Raw genomic sequence first — 18357 nt, 5'->3', positions numbered from 1 at the left:
TAGTAATCATTCATCAAAGTATCAGATGAGCTAAGCCGTACTTTTCGTGCTGCCCTGAGCTCTTCTCTGTGACGCATTTTTTCATTTTCAAGTATCTTCACCCTTTTATGAGTTAGAGTTCTCCATCCAGTTCTTCTCGTGGCATTCCATTCCCAGGTTTCACATCTGATGTGACAACGCTTCAAGCTATCTTTGAGACAGTCTTTATAGCGCTTTCTTTGTCCCCCCTGTGACCTCTTCCCATTTTCTAGTTCGGCATACAGAATCTGTTTGGTAGTCTGCAGTCTGGCATTCTAACCAAGTGTCCAGCCCAACGAAGTCTGTTCTTAACGATCATACTTTCGAGGCTGGACATCTTAGCTTGTTGATACACACTAGTGTTAGTGCGTTTGTCAGACCATTTGATCATCAGTAGTTCTCTCATTTTTTCTCATGTGATAGTTCTCCAGAACCTTGACGTCAGTGCTGTAAGTAGCCCACGTTTCTGAGGCATACAGTAGTGTGGGGACAATTACTGCCTTGTGCACTTTTAGCTTGGTGTCGACTTGCAAGACTGGATTTTCAAACACTCTTTGTCTCAGTTTGCTGTATGCTATGCTATCTCCTTGCAGTCTTCTCTCTATTTCCTTCTCTAGGTTGGCCTTGGAGGAGAGATTACTACCTAGGTATACAAAGTCATTTACAGGGCAAAGTGGTTCGCCTCCGGCAACAATGCGTGGAGTGACTATGTTTTTTCCAGGTTTCGGCTGGTACAATACTTGAGTTTTCTTTGCATTCAGCTTGAGTCCAAGTGCCCTGTAAGCATTTTCAAAAGCTGTCATGACTTCTTGAAGATGTTCTTCTGTATGAGCCATGAGAGCATTGTCATCAGCATATTGGAGCTCAAGAACACTTTGTTTCGAAGTTAGAGTTTTAGCCCGAAGTCTCTGCAGGTTGAACAGATCGCCTATTCGATAGTTCATTGTGATACATTCCTAGAGTTTTTTTTTCACAAGGTGCAGTACAGCACACAAGTAGATAGAAAACAGCATTGGCGCAATCACGCAGCCTTGTTTCACCCCAGTTTTTACTCCAAAAGGATCCGTTTGTTGGCCATCCACCAAAACTGATGCGTTCATCTCATCATGCAGAAGCTGCACAATAGCCACAAATTTGGAAGGGCAGCCGATTTTCTCAAGTACTTTGTATAGAGATTGTCTGTCAACAGTGTCGAAAGCCTTGGTAAGGTCTATGAAGGCCATGTAAAGGTCCTTGTTCTGTTCTCGGCATTTTTCCTGGATCTGTCTAGCAGCAAATATCATATCTACTGTATCCTTGCCAGGCCTAAAACCACACTGCGTCTCTGGAAGAATTTTTTCCGCAACACTGGAGAGTCTATAGGACAGAATTCTAGCTAGAATCTTCCCCGTTATTGACAAGAGGGATATCTCCCTGTAGTTCCCACACATCGTCCTATCTCCTTTTTTGAAGATGGTAACAATCAGTGCATCACGTAATTCATCAGGTATTTTCTCAGTTGTTCACACAAGTGTAAAAAGGCAGTGCAGTTTCTTGGTAAGTTTAGTTCCACCATGCTTGACAACTTCTGCAGGAATTCCATCAGCACCAGCAGCCTTCCCACTCTTCATTGCTCGAATGGCGGATTTCGTCTCGACTAGTGTTGGCTCTTCGCCTAGCTGCAGATGGGTTGGCAGCTGTGGGACTTTCTGCAGGACTGGATCAGCTACAGTGGATGTTTGGTTCAAAAGATTTGAAAAGTGTTCTTTCCAGCAATCTCTGATGGCATCTTTGTCTTTATGGAGCACACCATTCTTGTCTCGAACAGGTACAGAGCCATGTGACTGAGGACCGTACAGTTTTCGTGTCTCTGCAAAGAAATCCCTTGTCTTATTCTCATCCGCCAAGCTCTGAAGCTCCTCTGCCTTTTGTGTCCACCATTCATTCTGCATCCTTCGAACTCGTCGCTGCACATCTGTTCGTATGCTGTGGTATGCCTTCTGTTTCTCCTTGTTTCTAAGGTCATTTTGCCAGGCTGCAAATTTAGATTGTTTTTTATTTATAAGTTGTTCTATTTCTAGGTCATTCTCATCAAACCAGTCTTGGTGGTGCCTTTTCGCTTTGCCTAATACCTCCTCGCATATCTCAGTGATACCACTCTTTAGATTTGTCCAAGTCGAGTTGACATTTGGTCATAGGTTTCAGCTGATAGTCTCTCATTGATTTTTGTTTGAAAGTCTTTTTTCACATCCAGTTTATTGAATAGATTCACGTTGTACTTTGGCTTTGCTGTTTGTTTAGCTCTTCTCTGTTTAGGCTGTAGAGTGAAACTCAGCAGAGTTTTCACCAATCTGTGCTCCGTCCAGCAGGGTGTTTGTAATCACAAGGTTAAGTTCTGCACATTTGGTGAAAAGCATGAGACCATTGTCATTCATACTGTCAATTCCCTCTTTGTCGATGACGTCCTTCATGTCGTGCTGTCCGTACCAACTCTTGCATTAAAGTCTCCAAGAAGCACAACCTCGTCGGCTCTAGGAATATGCGATACAGTGTCATCAAGAGCTGAATAGAATAGCTCTTTATCCTCTTGCTCGGCCATCAGGGTCGGAGCATAGGCACTGATCAGTGTTGCTTTCCTGTTCTTACTGATGTTTAGTTGTAAGGTCATCAGTCGATCTGAAATGCCGACAGGAAGATGGTCCATGTGCTTAACAAGTTCATTTTTAACAGCGAAACCTACCCCATACAGCCTATGATCTTTAGCATCTCTCCCTTTCCAATAGAATGTATAACCACCTCCCACTTCTGTCATCTGGCCCTCATCAGCAAGTCTTGTCTCTTGTATTGCAGCAATATCGATATCATGTCTTCTGAGCTCACGTGCCACAAAAGCTGTGCGACGGTCAGGTCGATCACTGCGCTGATTGTCCATGAGCGTGCGTACATTCCATGTTGCTAGTGTAATCTGTTGTTTTCCACCGCAAATAAGGTGAACCATCTGAACGTGGTAATCCAGCCAGGTGAGAAAAGGAACAGACCATGTATAGGACACCTTTTCTAGTCCCTTCCTCAAATTGAGGTGAGCAGGGCGGTCCCTAAAAAGGGCTGCTCAGTCGTGAAAGCAACTACCGAACATCTCTCCTGTTCCATTCAAGAGACGAGCGACTGATAAACTTCCACCGCCTGCGTGCTGGTTGGGAGCTGAGGACTCCCAGGTTTCACTACCCTGTCCCCGTTGCCACCTTCCAATCGCCGCAGGGCTTGGTTGGTTGGTTTGGTGCAAGCAGAAAGCTGTGAGTGGATTTAAGTGGTTCTTCTGATGCACTGCAGAGTTCCACTAACTTGGCTAGTCATACTCTGATCCAATGGCAAGAAGACCTAGACAATTAAGAGTATGACAAGTTGCAGTACGCGGCCGTTGATCTGCAAGAGATTCTTTCGCCCTTTCCAACTGGTGTTTTTGCTGTCGGGATAGTACAAGCCCGAATGTTGGGTGGATGTTGTTTTTAGTTCCCTCCAAATCCTCCCTTCAAAGAAAGGGAGGGGTTGCCGGTTTAGTCGCCGGCGACCCGACCCGTGGCACAGGTAGTACTGGGTTACATGGTTACCAGTAGCAGGCTAGCACCTGACCTGACCTTTAGCAACTACTAACTGACAGTCTCCGGACCAATTTTTCTTTGGACAATACGGCCATGATCAGTACGCAGAGCTTTTGAAAAATAAGCTTTAATATTTTTTCATAGCCAGATTAATATTTTTAAAATATGACATTCTGAAAATCAGAAAGAATGGAGCAAAATACATACTCCAGAATTTCTCTAAAAATTTAAAACTAAAACCAGAAGATATACAGACACGTTTGTATTTTCCATGGTCAAAAAATTGGTCGAGTTATTCAAACATCATGGGCTTCCCAGAAAAATGAGGCGAGACGCTCCTCCACAGCTGATCGGTTGCGATATGTGTATGCAGTTAGCAACTGTACAAAATTTGAAAAATGCTGACAAGAAGCCATTTGGAAGTTATTATTCTCTAATCACTTGTATATCAGGAGCTTCTGAATATGTTTAAATTATAAGCAGAACAGAGAGGCCAGATGGGTGAACTTGTATAACCCTTTCTACCACGAGGAGATAAGGCCATTTAGCTGAGTACTATGATAGTCCTTACACGTTTCTGAGGACACATTTCTATCACACATTTTGAAGTGATATGTATATCTATTATACTATGAACTGTTTGAACAATTTTTTTCATTCGTTTTATGCCAAAGGAAGCATTCCTAATGGTGAATACACTATGTGCCCTAGCCTGAGATGGGCCGACCTATTACTAATACGGTAACGACATTGGAGTTCACATATAACATTCAAAATTGATGCCGAAAGTGGCTATATACTGGTAATAAAACAGTGGCTAACACCCATGCGACAGAGGAACCAACATTGGTGCTCAAGCAAAGCAAGACAGCTACTGAGAAATAACTATACAAACATGCAGGAGAACACAACTGGTGTCAGAATTATGAATAGTGTATATAACAGATCATACAAAAGTTCAAATAACTGATTGGACAGTTGATTGGCATTTGATATAGATAATATTTCCTTTGCCTGGCAAAAGGAACCACTTGCCAGTTCAAAAAATTTATTGGTTATATAAGAAAATCAGTAAGGAGTGCTACCTTAGACAAAATAGAACCGTAAAAAAAATGATTGCATTTTTTAAGTTACATTTTATTATTTCTTAAAGATCACTTTATGGTTTAAATAACTCTTAATATAATGTTTTGGATATAGTATATCATAATATTTTTTATCATTTATTTTTCTTATGTGGCAGATCATTCATCAACACATATTCAGTTGATAATATGTAGAGTTTAGTAATTAACGTAACACATCGTTAATCTTTAAAGAAAAAAAATTAAACTGCTTTAGTAAACAATTCGTAATAAAAACTTTACTTCTCTTTAGAAGTCTACAGCATAACACAATTCTTATTTGTACCACTGACTCTGAAAAAACATCCATTTTTATTAAATCTATAGAAAGCATCTAATATGTAACTAAGTATAGTGCTGACAAACAGCAATACTTATTATATATTACTCTATATGTTACATAATATTAAATTGAACAACATAAATATTCTACAGGCGATATCTCTGGGTTTGATTATCCACTGCCCTTTGAAAGTCCTATCCACTGGTTTTGAAAGTTAAAAGTCCATTTGCCTAAATAATATAGTTATCATATTTTGTATATTAAGAGCAGACAAATCTTGTTTTAAACATGAATGTTGATTTATTTGTTATAGTTTATGCTGATCCCTCTTCGCTCAAACAGGTTACTGTTTTCATCTACAGAGTTTGTCTGCCTGGTAATTTTACATAGCTGATGAGTTAATAACTAGTAATTGGTAAAGTTGTATCACTGAGTTCCGAAATAGTCTGACTTGTAGCTTGCGACCATGACAGAAGTTTTTAGGTATATGGCCCGCCAATTTTTTATTACATGCTTTTAAATGTAACTATTTACTAGAGTTATATATGTATATGGTAGATGGTATGCAGCGATTAATGAAATTGCTTATACAGTAACTAAGCCCTAATCATAATCAAGACAGATTTGTTGGGTCAGTGAAGAAATGATTTTATACTATAGCGTTGAATAATCGTTTGTATAGATAGCTACGATTATAGCCATTTGTGATTGTTTGGATTATTATGACTGCTAGGTGGAGCTTACTTTTGGAGAGGGGCCAACTCAAAGTTGAACAAAGCAGACAACTCTCTTCATAAGATATTTTTTACAAAGCGAACTTCAATTAGTGAGACATTGGGGGTTAGCTAACTTCATGGTGAACTGCATTATGAATAATTATTGCCAAATAGACCATGATTATAGGAATACTGGCTGTAAAGAACTTGGCTATACTTAATATGTTTGTAGATAATAAGGTTAAAGGCATGCTTATATAGAAAACGGATATGAAAATACATGACCACGTTGAACATGGTTATACATGGAAAACATGTCTATACATGCCACGGCTATTGAAAAGATGATCACAGCAAACATAGCTCTATCAATATAGAGACCATGGTCCTATAGGACGTGGTTTCAGTGGACACCAAGAGCAGACATGAAAAACATAACGGGTGTCAATCAAATTGTTAAAGTTTAATAATTCCATCAAAATAATTGATGGGAAAAAGACTGTCAGTAGAATCAGCTGACTAATAATCTCAACTGTACCTTGTTTTTTGACTGGTTGGATAAAAGACAGAAACATGAAGGTTGTGGTTATGGGGCTACTGTGAACATGATTGTAGAGAACACTGTTATAGTGAACATGGTTAAAACATTGCTTACAGAGCCAATATTTTATACATCATAGTAACTGAGAAAATAAAAAGATATTTATATCAAAAACATGAATATAAAAAACATTTTTATAGAGAAAACGGATCTGATAGCCATGTTTGGATCGTCGTGACATTAGTGAAATAGATGAGAATGCTATAGATGTTTTAGAAGACATGGCTATCAATAGTAAAGTCGTAGAGTAAACGGCTTTAAAGAATATGGATATAGAGAACATGAATATGGAAAAAAAGAATGTACTTTTTAGAACATGACTAAGGAGAATACGTTTATTGAAGACATGGCTAAAAAGAACATAGTTTGAGTGAAGAGTATAGAAACAAGGAAACCTTTAAAATCTAAAGTGCTGGGGAAATAAGGAGACTCTGTCTAAAAGTTGGTTTGAACACATCATTCTGTTTCTCTTATTGTGAAAGCCATTGACACCCTGATAAGACCATAAAACAAATAAAAGTGTAGCTAGGATTGACTTGACTCACAAAGACATGGAGAAATTTATTCGAGTGATATGGCCATGATCACCATTGCCATTCAACAGACAGGTTTTTAAATAACAAAGTAATCAATAAGAATATGGGCTGGATAAGTTGAAATGTTGTTCCAGGACGTGATAAAGCTTACTTTGATCATCCTTACAATGATATGCCAAAACTGTCACCATCACCTATTGAGAAACACAAAGATTTTCCTAAAACAAAAAGTCCTGCAATTATCTTCTTTAAAGCCAAACCATAGATGGAATGTCAGAAATGCATAGATTGAACGGGCAATATCAATATCATGAGAAGTGAGTAATATCAGCATCAATCAGACCTCCAAATCACTAAATTTCAATTCTTCTTGATGTTTAACTTTGGTCTGACTCGCTTATTTATCTCATCAAAAAGATTCAGTTATTCACAAGACCAAGTTTGGAGAAGTCAAAGTCCATCTAGTGATAGTCTCGGTTATCTTATTTGAGAGCCTTTAGGGTTAGTGAGGTAGAACAACAAATGGAAGTGAAAGCGGGCGCTGTAGAAACCTCGACAACAAAAACCTCTCTGAACTATTATACACACAGTGCACAAAATGTTTGAAAATAAAAAGCACTAAAACAAAATTCAAAGTAACTTTCACTATACACATAAGCTATTTACCGATATTCATAAACTCACAAGCACTATAAATGTTTATGTTGTTTTTATTTAGATAAAGACTTCTAAACTGTTGCAGACGAGTTGTTTTTGGAATTTTTTTGATCTTGATTATGTTTATCAAAATTTAAATTGTTTGTTGCTGTTCAATATCGAGTTCATCACTTATCATCCCAAATTATTACTGTTTATGGGGGACGACTCATACCTCCTTTTAAATAATACCATAACTCTTTTGCAAACCTGCTAATTCCTTACCACAGTTGAGTTATGTTGCAACTATTACAGTAGATGTCTTGCCACCGCGACCAGTATGTTTTCTCCTACTGTAAAATGCTTACTATTGTATACTTTAATATATGTAAAACTTGAGCTCGTCTAAGAGCATGAGTCATAACCAACTGGCCAAAGTTATTAGCCTCAGACCCAGTATCCTAATGGCGGTCAAATTGAGGTGGCAGTCAAACAGAGGTGGTGGTCAAATGAGGGAAGGGTCAAATGGCAGTGGCGCTCAAATAGATCTAGCGTTGTATTTTTTTAAACGGCTGTATTTTTTCAAACAACTTGTCAGAATTTTGAGAAGATTAATTTAACCTTTTTTACGAGTGAAGCGAATGTCGCCTACTTTTGCACTCCCTTCGGTCGAAGCTACGTTAATCCTTTATGATGCAATAAATCTGTTAACTTGTCAAATAACTTCAAATAAATATGCATTGGCAAGATGAGAAATATCTCTACCAATGGATATCTCTTGCTTGCAATTAACACACAATGATATGTTAGCCTGTGGTCCAGTGCCCCACTTCGCAATTTGTTAATGTGTTCAATTTTTTTTATTTCATTTTAAATTTGAGGGATATTTCCATTTTATAGCTATTTTTAACGATGTTGCATAAATGTTTATTGCACTTATTAATATGTTTGCCTCAGTTTGCAACAAAGACTGGCTTTTTATATACGGTAGAATAGGAATTACGAGCGACGATCCATAGCAAGCAATGTTAAGATAACTGCAAAGATGCTATGAAATAATATGCTATTCATCTGCAAATATTAATGTTTTATGATGATAATATGTCATACACAGTAATACTTCAACTTACGAGTGCTCCAACATACGAAAAACTTGAGATACGCGCCAGCTTTTAAGCAAGTGTTAGCACTAACATTTTGACCATGTTTGACCACTTTTGACGACTTTAACATGTTTGAGATACGAGCACGTGAGTCAGTTGTCAAGTATGCCGGAGATGTTTTATGAGAACAGCATCACTCTGTATTTTTCAGCTGCTCAGGTTATACTTTTGTACCGTTTTTTTGTGCACGCTATTCAGTGCAGAATTATGTGAATTAAAAGTACTGTGGGTTCACCGAAAGTTTGCCATTAAAATGAAACATAATGCAAAGAAACAGCGAATGATAACAGTTGATATTAAACGGAAAATTAATAAAAAATATGCGAAATGTGTATGCGTGATTGAGCTAACTCAGCAATCTGATAGAAATACATCCACAAATATCAAACAAGGATTATATTTAGGGCATTTAGTTCGAAAAAGGACGAACCATAGTTTATAAACGTCATAGCGATCTTCACGACTGCTAATGGAGAGACTGCTCAGGGAATGGATGATAAATAAACGATTGGCCGATGACAGCGTACTGAAACGATGCTATGTAAAAAGGCCGGTGCTAGGTGAAATTTACAAACAACAGACTTTGGCATAAATGATGTTTGAACCGCTTTTTGTTAAACCGATAACAGTCATATTTTGAGTTTGTTACTGGTGGCAAGTGATTTAATTACTCTTCATTCCTTTGGTGTTGTGAAATAAAAAGTGACAGAAAGAATAATATAACTGAAATAATGAAAAGTGGTGTTGATTTTTTGTATCAAGTTATACTAAAATGCAATATTGTAAATTAAATGTTTGATCATGTTTACTGATTAATCCACATATTATTATATATTATGTTATCATATGATTGATTATCAGTAGTAACAGTGATGTCAGACTTTTTGCCCTACAGCCCATGAAATCGGGTCGTTTGTTGTTAGGCTAACAAATGACATTGAAATTGACAATGCCCTGTGATTGGATGCCGAAGTCTATTGTTTATAAATTTCACCCCGGTGGAGAGAGGAAATTAGCACCCCAAATGAGAACGCGCGCGAAATGTAGGAATAATGGGTTGTTGGGTTTACCTGCCAAGCACGCTCGTTATCGCGCTCTAAACCACACGTTCTTAACTCGCACACTAAACTTCCACCTTCCCCATCTTGGAGAAGAGATTCTTTCAGCAAGCTTGAATCAGAACAAAGAAGGAAACGACCTGCAACTTCATCAGCAATAATAAAGCATAAGAGTAGCAAGTGGTACATGAGGTGGAGTAGTTCAATTTCTGTTATTGGACGTAATTTTAGAGTAGGGTAAGTTGAGTTACATGGGAGATTTCTTGCGTTGGATTTTTTGAAGGCATGCAGTCCTATTGTTTAGATAGAGATCATTTCAAGAAATTATCTTGGTTGAAGTTTTTCGTGGAGCAGAAAGCTACTGAACTTCATGAGGCTAACAATGCAGGGATAGGTTTATCTCTATGAAAACTATGTCGTGATTCTGGTGCTGTTTGGGATAACATCTGCCTTCAGTGGGGGCAGGTTCTTACGTGTGATGATGGTGTCAAGAGAGTTTTTCCAGTGAGGGTTATCCTCATAGGGCTTGTGATATTTTGTCTTAAATTTAGTCATTCTAAAAGTTCCAACATATTTTTTTTCTCCTGCTTTGGTCTAAGGCAGTGGGCAGTAGATCACAATTGAAGCCTCTCAGGATAACTTGAGTGCAATTTTCAAGTCCAGATATTCCCATTAAGCGTTCCTCAAGTATAGTAAGTTCTGCAATACTGACCTTACGGTGTTTTATGTATATATAACTTACTTGTTCTTTGCAGAAGGTGGGTGACCAGTATGAGGTTGTCATAGGAAAGACCAAAAGACTTGTCCAAGTTTACCTAGGTTTGTGTAGCTACACTTATGGCAACACAGGAAACCTCTGTAAGCACCTGTGGGCTGTGATGGTGAGTGCATTTGAACGTGGAACAAATGAACACCACTACAAGCCACTCCAGCACCAATGGAAAGATTAGTTTTGGCTTTCAACAGGTAATACCATGGTACTTATTACTGTTTAAAATGATAAGAAGTCAACTAGTTTGCTTAGCCTTGTTATATGTAAAGTTTGACTATTCACAGTGAACTCTCATAAAACATCCTAAACTATTTTACAGGTCAGAAAGCACAGAAAGGCTGGTTGGAGCCGCTCCACCACAATACTTTTATAGATAATAAAACGATTAATACAGAAGGAGAAGTAGAAGAACATCTTGAATATGAAGAGATTGTTAAAAGGTACTGGCCTAGTATTAACCATCAATGCTTCGTAAAATGGAGTGGTCATGTATGACTAACAAAAGCCAGCCATAAAGCTTACTATTACTAAAGATTGGAATTTTTTTAGACCAAGAATTCATTCGAACCACTTGCAGTACGAAAGTATAAATAATCTTTTTCAACTAGAACCTACTTGTGTTATACAATATACAGTTTGGTCATATGTGGGTATGATTACTCAAACACTAAAATTCATTATAGGTGGTTTGATATGTTACATTTTGTGAACAATTGTTTTGTTTTTATCATTCTAGCGAGAACAGTTATTCAGAAGGGGAACTGATCCCAAAGGTTTCTGAACTACAGCCCCAGAAATGGTAGGTTCCGAGACAAGGCACATGATCATCATATTTATACATGTTTTTCATTTATAAGCTATTTTGTCACACATGCTGGTTATGACATGTCAGCAATCATCATGGCATAACATGCCTGATGGCTATTATTTGCAACTGTGGTGATTGATTTGATAAAATCAAGTCAGAAGCCCCTTGTCCTATGTTCTCTGTTCAACAAACATACCACCTTCTGCTTCTTGCTTCATTACTCCAATGGTGTGTTTACTCTCCTGCTCAGTTTATTCAGTAATGATTTTTGCTTCTCAAATGATAGTACATTTTATGATTCATGCCGCAGTACATACTCTGTTTGAACAATGATGATTCAATAGTTAAAAGACAAGATTAAATAACACTGGGAGATATTACTGTTTATAATATGCACATCATGTACATATTATTGAGTTTTTTTTAAGGCAAGCAGCTATTGATGCATTCCACAAGGACATGTCGGATAAACTCAAACTACTATGAGGCGGCTATGTATGGTCCGGCCTTTGAGACCTTCATTGAACGGTGGAAGGCCCTTACAGAGAGTCAGAAAATCACTCTCCTGAACTCACCATTGTCTTTAGGAGAAGGATAGTTTTACGCAAAAGAGGTGAATTTTAGGGTGAATTGGCAGGGTGTAGTATTACCACAGTTTAGGTAACAAGTCAGTCAGTTATACATTAATGTACAAGCATGCCTCACATGGTATTCAGTATTGATAGCTGTTTGATACATGCCTAACTATTGGGCCCACACTCTAGCGGTTTTGGGACTAATAGTTTGGCTGGTGTCAGACACTCCTCATCAGATATTCTGGATAAATTTTTGTGATTAATCGAGGTATCATCAGATTTATACCATGTAAGACATAACGCAAAGCATATTTCACATAAAAAAAAACAAATATCATAATAATTACATGACTAAAATTGGAGTGCGACCTTCAGCAGTGGCAGAAAAAAAAGGCCACTCGGCACAACAACGAGCCAACATGGAGGTTTCTGTAGGAAGGCTGCTGAACATGCCTATAGGAAAAAAACCAAGAAGAACCATCCTGCCCCACATAGTTTACCGTGCTGTGTGGAAAGAACCATTTTGTTAGGCAAAACTCATTCCAAGAAATGATACCGGTATGTTTATAGGTATAGAATTATAGTCTATGGCTGTGACTTGCGCTTTTAATTAACTGTACACACCAAAATTTATAAATGATGATGTCTTATGAATGATAATGGTTTTTTGTTTACACGTCCAAAGCTCTGTGAGAATGTCAGCAGGCCATGCATTTTATTCACAGCTGTCCGATCCACATGTTTGAATGGAACATAGGTGTAAAATATTATAAATCTAAAAAACCATCTCCTTAAATCTTTTATCATTCAATCAATTTTATTGATCAGTTTTTGAAATTACTTTTCATTATTGTTGATTAGATGCATGTGAGTACATCTCAAGCCTCATTTGTTAGTTAACACTTTTAGATACTTTCTGTTAGTAACACTTTCTTTTGTTATTATTGTAGTAAGTCTTTTGACACACTGAATGGTGATCAGTTGCCAGTGGCTCAAGAAGATACCATTACTAAATCAGAAAATGTTCCAGCATCTCCCATATATGACATGGAAGCTCACCCCTTTGCATTATTTTGTTGTTTTATTTCAGGTGTGTTAGGTGTGAGACTTCATCCTCGTACAGTCTGAATAACATCTTACTGAGTATTTCCAAATAAGGTTATTATATATTAAAACTTATTGAAAGAATACAATGAACGTTCTGGATATACATTGTAAGTGTTTTCAAACTTAATCTCACATTTTATCACCTAGTCCACCACATTATAAAGCGGACATGATTCCTGGATGAAGCACAAACATGAGTCTTTTTAATGGTTAACACCAGACATTGTTAGTCAAACTCTACTAATTTATGCTGTAGCAATAGTAAGGATTACGACGCTTTTGGGATTTGTAAAAGGATGTAAAGGCACAGCCTGGCCAATTGTCCTATTTATATTTATTGATACAGCTTAATGATAAAACTGAGCCTCTTGACGAATTGATGCCTGCATTTGTGCCAAGAATTGTCTATGTAGGTCACAGGTAACTTGATTTGATCAAGAATTATTGGTTTGATATTGTTACTTACTATTACAACTGATCTGTTTCAAGTCTTATGGTGAAATGTAGATGTGTAAAAATTCTGTACCAGTTGTATACCAGCAGTGCTATTTATCACTGTAAATAAATCTTTATTAGATCAGCTAAGCCAAAGGGGTTTTTATAGCTTACCACCCAAAGTGAGAGAATAAGTTCACTCCATTCAATTGTACACACAAAAACATACAAAAACCGAGTTATTTTTTGTTCTTGGTGTTGAGAAAAAAGATGAACAGCTCCCAAAATTTACATAATCTCCAGTGAGAATGCATTTTTCTATAAACAACTGCTCAATCATGAACTGAAGCTTGGAAAACAGAGTACCAAATATCAACAAAGCTACTTCCTTGTTTTGATCAGAGCCGTATAGTTTCACAGAGTTTCGTGGCCAGCGGAAGCGTTTATGAGAGCTCTATTTTTATATAAGTTATAATGGAAAGGCTGCAACATTAACCAACAAATATTACTCTCATTGGCCGTTGCGTTAAAATTGATTGTTGTATACACCATTTAAAAGAGGACAAAATTTCCCACAAGTAACTACAACTTTTTTTGTAAAGAAATAAAATAAATGCAAGGATGAGATGTTGAGAGCGAGGTAAGAATATTCCATTAGAGATCAGTATGTCGATCGGCTTTGTTTGGAAACAGCATTGTTGTTTCCGGTTCTCGATGCAGGACTCTGAAGCTATACGACTTTGGTTGCGATGTCATATGTTGCGGCACAAATGCGCTTTTTTCACTTTTCTCACAAGAGTTTTTGGGGTGCTAATTTCCTCTCGCACTCCGGTGCTATCTATCAAAACTATAAAAATAGACGTTCGGACAAGTTGGCTAATGGTCGTGCATTAACCCTTTGTGAAGACACCTGTGTTCATCCTAACTGCAAAATGTTGAAAGGGCGACAAAAGCAAACGTCATTAGATAGGTTTATCTTAAAATGGCTGGCTGGTCGTGGAAGCGAATCAAAGGAACAATTACCTAACCAGTGAAAAACTTCAAACTATGAACGCCGAAAACTTTTTAATTATGTTAAGTTAAAAACGAAAGTTTGCTTTTAGGTTTGCTTCTAAGTTTGTCTTTTAAAACATTGATAAAATCCAGATTTATCAATTTCAACTGTCGTAATGAAAGATAACTTATATCTCCCTCCCTGGCAAATGCTAGCGTTAGCTGCTATTGTATGTATTTAATTTTACATTTTAATTAATCCCATTTCTTTGCATTATTTTTAATTTGTTGCTTTTTGAAAGCATGGGGTGTGTTAGGACAATAAACAACATGTGCTTTTTGTTACAATATCTAGTTTTGAGTGTTTTATTTGCATTTTTAGAGTATGGAAACCAATCAATATATATTTAACTGTTATATATATAAATAATGTGCACCAACATGCAAGCGAATTAACATACAAGCTCAGTCTTGGAACGCATTAAGCTCGTAAGTCGAAGTATGACTGTATTACAGATAAATATTTAAAAAACAATTTACATACACAAACCATTCCTATAATACAAACACAAACAACATTTAACAATTTTGAAACAAAAATTATTTACATCGATTGCTCTGCAAGTTGCAATCTGATTGTTGCATCCAATGGAACAAACATCTTCTGGCTATCATGGCTTCAATAGCTTCAATACCTTCTACAATGTCTTTTGACCTCCACTCTTCTTCCGCACTGCTAAAATAGTTAGTATCAGGGTCCAAACAATTGTTTGGGGAGAGAAAAACTTTCAACATTGTATTTCACACAAAGGATAAACTTCTACCTGCATGCTAACCACAGCTTTTAGTCTAGAAGTAGTTATAGTTATACTGATAGTTATAGTAGTTATACCATCGTAAACGTAAACTGTTTATCACATACATGTACATTGTATGTCGGAGTATCAAGTACCTGTCAAAAGAGAACTACTACTAGCCTAATACAGTTATTAATGATGTCTACATTGTTGATTTCAAAAGTTTAACAAATAACAAACACATTCAAAGTTGGAAAATGGACTTGGATATGAACAGATACAACAAAATAATTAATTGCTACTAATATCACTGAACCATTATTAGCACAACTATGTAGACACTTTTTGACTGATCACCTGCTATTGGTTATAAAGTTTGTTATTTGTTCATGGAGATCAATGAATAGGAAAAGAGGCGGTCAAATAGAGGGGGCGTTCAATTAAAAGGTGGCATTCAAATAGAGGTTTCAATGTTTGTTAAACAGATGGAAAATAAGTGGTTACAGCTTATACACCCTGTATAACTGTAACACAAAAAATTGTCTTTAAAGGTCGGGGTGTAGCCTATAATTATATGAAATATATTTTGTATATGCTGCCAACATGTATATATACATGTTGGCAGCATATACAAAATATTTTTCATAATAAGCATACGTACAAGCATTGAAACCAGAATCTTTAATGTTATCTGCAGCTGTTAATACCATGAGCAATTGTGTTTTTAACCTTTAAGCAGGCCAGAAAAATACAAGATGAGGCTGGATTTTAATAAAAATATTAATAATAAATATAACATGAAACTTTAGCTAATGTGTGAACTATTGCTCAGAATTATGTAAGAAATTTCATGCACTATAACAAATAAAGCTTTGCTAAAAATAATTAATTACAAAAGTAATTGATTTCATGTTTTTAACGTTGGAAGATATAGTCAGGAAGATCAGCCAATTTACTCATATCCAAAAAGGTGCAGTTCTTAGTCGTGTTCAATTTGGTCTCACCAAACTGAACCAAGGCTTGTCCATTAACAAAAAGCAAACGCAAATTTTGACCACAGTGCTCCGTATATTTTACCACAAATATAAAAATAAATTTTAACTCAATATACAACAGATGTGATCACACAACAAAAAAGATGACTCATTATACAGTTTTTATTTAACCAGATCAAAATATATGGTGGGTCCAAATGCATTTGAAGATGTACAGTCGTATGTCTTATAATGAAATGGCTCCCATAAATTATGAATTTTAAAGTGCGTTTTGAATTGATTACGGTGAGTAAAGCTACTACTGCACTTCTAACATTGAATTGGCTTCCCTCTAGTGTGAGTCCTCACATGACATGTTAGATGATGGCGAAGAGCAGACCGACTACTGCATACCTTACACTGAAATGGTTTCTCTCCAGTGTGAGTCCTCATGTGTCTTGTTGAAAGATGGTGAGGAGCAAATTGACCACTGCATATCATGCACTGGAATGGTTTTCTCCAGTATGAGTCCTCATGTGAATTGTTAAATTGCCGCTCTCCAAAAATCTTCTACTACATATTGCATTAAAACGTTTTTTCTCCGGTATGAACTTTCATATGCCCTGTTAAATTATGGCGATGAGCAAATCGACTACCACAAATCTTACATTGGAATGGCTTCTCTCCGGTATGTGTTTTCATGTGCGTTGCTAGATAACTACGGCGAGCAAAGCTAGCACTGCATAGCTCACACTGAAGAGGTTTCCTTGCAGTGAGACCTTTTATTTTTGTCTTTACAGCGGTAGTACATAACAATCTTCCAGATGTATCATTTTTATCTTTTTGAAAAGATTTCTGTGGACAATCTTTACCTATAATATAAATTGATAGTTTCTGACTCACAAGCTTAGTAAAATGTCTCACACTCCAGAATTTTTATACCATAAAAACGTCACTTGAACCCTGTAAATATTATAATATTCTTAAGAGTTTTCATAGCAAGTATGCCTAATATACTTGTATAATACAAATAATAATATGAACCATCAGATGTAAATAATGAGGATGAGAGGATTTTGTGGGTGACTACATTTGAATATGTTGCTATGCATGTATGCATTTTAGCTCATGTTGCAACAACCACATCCATGATAAGGACAAATAGCATTAACAACCTTTAGATGCATTTTGGTGTAAAATAAATTTTTGTGACACTCAAGTCTATCTATTCATTCTGAACTAGTTGATATACAGTAAAGCCTCTAATTGAATGCCATTGCGCTCTATTTTTCAATCTTTCCTTTTAAGTGGTGGTCGATTGGTGGTGGCGTTCAAATAGAAGCTGGTGTTGTATTTTCCAAACGGGTTGTCAAAATAGTGGGAAGATAAACTTAGCCCTTCTATGGGCAAAGCTAACACCGCCTATATTTTGCCCTCTCCTTCCGGTAGATGCAATAAATTTGCCAACTTACCTGCAAAGTGTCAAAAATATTTTTAAAAGTATGCAAGGAGCAACCAAGAAATATCTCTACCAATTTATATTGTATCGCTGGAAATTAACCTGCGGTGGTATTATAGCTTGTGTTCTGTTTGACAATTTATTGTTGCTTCCAATTTTCATTTCATTCTAAATTTGAAAACATGTTTATTCTATATGTTTACTCAATGATGTTTTATAAAAGCTTATTACACTCATTGATATGTATGCAACAGCCTGCAGAAAAAAAAAAAAGCTTGGTATGCGCAATAGAAAAAGAGTTAAAAGCATCGATCAATTGTACGATCAGTTTATAGCAATGATGCTATCAAACAATATGCTATAAATCTTCAAAGTTTACAGTTATAAAATTACAATCAATCAAATGCTACAAAGCTATATTCATGAACAAGTGACATAAATGAGCCACACTTATATTACATGCACAAACAAAAATTAACACTTTTTAAACTAATATATTTGCCTTGTTGCTTGCATTGCTAAATGTTCTGATTGTTGCTACTCATGGGACGAACAATTTCGGGTTGTCCAATACCTTCGACAATGTCTTCTGACCTCAAGTCTTTTTCTGTCTATTGAACTAGTCAAAATTTGTGTTTCAAACACATTTTTAGCTGAGCAAACTTTTATTTGTTGCTTTCAGCGCAAATGCAATGCGGAAATGTTTTGCTCACTAAACATAACC

General features: G+C 36.6%; 1 pseudogene; it reads right to left on the bottom strand.

Moving 5' to 3' along the window:
• Positions 1 to 1520: 1520 nt before the first annotated feature.
• Positions 1521 to 12349, bottom strand: LOC137388035 (uncharacterized; annotated as a pseudogene).
• Between the last annotated feature and the right edge of the window lie 6008 nt (positions 12350 to 18357).

The sequence above is a fragment of the Watersipora subatra genome, chromosome 2, assembly GCF_963576615.1.
Source record: "Watersipora subatra chromosome 2, tzWatSuba1.1, whole genome shotgun sequence".
Taxonomy (NCBI): Eukaryota; Metazoa; Bryozoa; class Gymnolaemata; order Cheilostomatida; family Watersiporidae; genus Watersipora; species Watersipora subatra.
The sequence above is the reverse complement of the archived record's forward strand: the minus strand, read 5'-3'. Positions and strand labels throughout refer to the sequence as shown.